The sequence below is a fragment of the Pseudophryne corroboree genome, chromosome 2 (genome assembly GCF_028390025.1).
Source record: "Pseudophryne corroboree isolate aPseCor3 chromosome 2, aPseCor3.hap2, whole genome shotgun sequence".
In the NCBI taxonomy this organism is placed as follows: domain Eukaryota; kingdom Metazoa; phylum Chordata; class Amphibia; order Anura; family Myobatrachidae; genus Pseudophryne; species Pseudophryne corroboree.
In genome coordinates this window covers 529,330,545-529,333,743 of record NC_086445.1, presented here as the reverse complement: position 1 = coordinate 529,333,743, position 3,199 = coordinate 529,330,545, and positions in this window count along the sequence as shown.

The window sequence follows — 3,199 nt, the reverse complement described above, 5'->3', positions numbered from 1 at the left end:
GTTGCATGCATATCTTTGGGAGTGCCGAACCTTGTTGTCCATTATATATATATATATATATATATATATATATATCAACCAAATACTCTCCTTCTGCGCTGTTCTAAGGCTAATTAGATACAATAAGATACAGTGCTCCTTGGGAGGGGCTGCCTATTTCACTAAGTCCCTTGTTAGGAGGGACTTGATACAGAAAATATAAAAAGAAAGGAAATTGGCGCCCAAAGGTTATTTTAACCTATTAATTAATTGTTAATTGTGAAACCCACTGGGTTCCCTGTATTTATAGGTTAAAATAACTTTTGGGCGCCAATTTCCTTTCTTTATATATATATATATATATATATATATATATAGTCACATGACATAAAATAGACTTATATAAGTGTATATATATACAGTAAAAAAAAACCTGTCCACAAATTATTAATCGATGTACATGGTAATATATTGAATTATCCTTAGGTTCTTTATATAGTTATTCCCGGCACTGGTGCTGGCCGCACTGCGGGAGATGCTTAGCCTCACCTGTCCATCATTTCCCCGGCTGCTGGCAAGTACTGCCAAAGTCAGGACCGTAGCCGCCGCTGTATACACTGTGTGCCATGACTGGATGACGTCACCCGCCTCGCTGGTTTAATCTGTCTCAGAATGCTGAGGCTCCAGATGCAATGTTAAATCAAGATTACCAGTGTCTGCGTGCTGGAAACAACAAATGTTTATAATGTGGGATCATGCAGTGGAAATCTCGGTATTGTCTCAAAGTAGCAAAGTCCTTTCAGAATGAGAAGATCCTATTCCTCTTACACATTTCGAACCCTAAGGTTCTTTTTCAAAGCGTAATATGGTTGTGAAAAAGCGTTCCTTATAACCTCCTCATCCTAATTGGATCCACTTCTTATTAATCCAGAAGGTAACTCAGGTGTAAAACATCTCATTAGCATTGGAAGCACATTTAAAATAAAACTGGATGCTTACAAAAAACAGGTATATATAATCGTATACATATCTAATTCCTAAAAATAAGTTTACACACACATATATATATATATATATATATATATATATATATAAAGCGTGTCATGTAGAGTTGTAATTAGAAATAGTATTCCCCTCGCACAGTTCTTATATTTTTTATTTTTTCCAAAAGTTAAATATCAAAAAAATCGTTAGTGCACGGCTATGGGGATTGAACCTAGGTCTCTACTGTTGCTACACCATTAACTAGACCACTGCGCTGTAAGGGCCCCACAATAGTCAGCAGCTTCCTGAATGTATTTGGTTCCGGGTGTATTTAGAAAAAAATAATTTATCCAGCAATAGGCATCTATGCATAACAGAGAAAATATATAGTGTTGAGATAATACATATAGTATATTCTCTATTATCAAGGTTCCTTCATTAATCAAAGTAATCTCTCAAACCACTATTATTTAAGTATATAAATGAACATGTTCAGTGTACTGCTGAACAGACACTTGGATTTCAATAGTCACAGGAAACTCAGGTGCAGAACATCTCATTAACGTTGAATGCACATTTAGAATAAAACTGAATACTTGCAGAAACCAGGTGTATGTAGTCGTATACATGTCTAATTCATAAAGAGATATACATATATATAAAAATATGTCATAGAGAGAGTTGTAATTAAAAATATTATTCACCTCACACATTTCTTTTTATTATTTCAAAAGCTAAATATCATTAGCACACTACTAAGGGAATTATATGCGGGTTTCAACTGTTCCAAAACCATTAACTAGACCACTGCGCTATAGAAGCCCCTCGATAGCCAGCAGCTTCCTGAATGTATTTGGTTCCGGATATATTTAGAAAAACACAATTATCCAACAATAGGCATCTATACATAGCAAAGAAAATATATAGTGTTAAGATGATACAGATAATGTGTTCTCTATTATCAAGGTTCCTTCATTGATCAGACCACTATTGTTTAAGTATATAAATGAGTGTGTTCAGTGTACTGCTGAACATACACTTGGATTTCAATAGTCTTCATACAAATAGATATTCGGTAAGACTTCTTCATTCTAAACAATGTGTCCAATCATGATATTCACAGATACTCTATTCATCAGTATAAGAAGAAATATGTACACATGCACAACATCCACTATATGGTGGGGGAGATATCTGATTGCCAAGCATGTCGCATCACTAGGTATCTTTAATAGATACATATCTATCTAAAATAGTTCTAGGCAAACGACTCAAAATCAATGTTGTCATTTAAACCATGGGGTTGTAAAGTGCACAGTTTGAAGATCCACCAAGCCTCTCTTGAACTGAGAAGCTTATATCTATCTCCACTGCACTTAGTACCTTTGACATGTTGAACCTTTATTACAGTGAGTCCATCTAGACAACCTTCGTGTTCTTCTGCAATGTGTCTTGATACGCTGTATAATGGAAACTTCTTAAGAATGTTAAGTCTGAGCTCCCTGAATCTAGTCTTTAATGCACGTGTGTTTCTACCAATGTACTGCAGTCCACATTGGCACTGCAGCACATATATCCAATATACTGAATCACAGTTGATGAATTCACTAATCTGAATTGTTTCTTTAGTACTGAATGATGTAATCTCACTTGTCTTTCTCTTCATGAATTGGCAAGTGATACACTTGGATTTACCACACCTATAACACCCCTTAGGAATGTGGGTGGTTAACCAAGTTCCCTGATTGGTTGTTTTGTCTGTTTTAAGCATACTAGGTGCCAATTGTGACGTCAAATTTCTGTTCTTTTTAAATATTAATTTCAATTGAGGATGAATAACCTTATGTAGAATGTGATCCTGTTGTAATATACTAAAATTATTCATAAGTATCTTCTTAGTGTCCCCTGATTTATTGTTATATTTTGATGTATATAACATCTGTGTCTGTCCTTCTATTGAGTCATTAGAATTCCATATTGCTGGTTTAGCTCTAGATTGCAATAAATGGGTCCTTTCTGCATTCAAACTTTTATGATAGGCTGATCTCAATAATGCAGTCGGATAACCCCTTTTCTCAAATGTCCTAAGTGGATGCTGGGGACTCCGTCAGGACCATGGGGAATAGCGGCTCCGCAGGAGACAGGGCACAAAAATAAAGCTTTAGGATTAGGTGGTGTGTACTGGCTCCTCCCCCTATGACCCTCCTCCAAGCCTCAGTTAGGTTTTTGTGCCCGT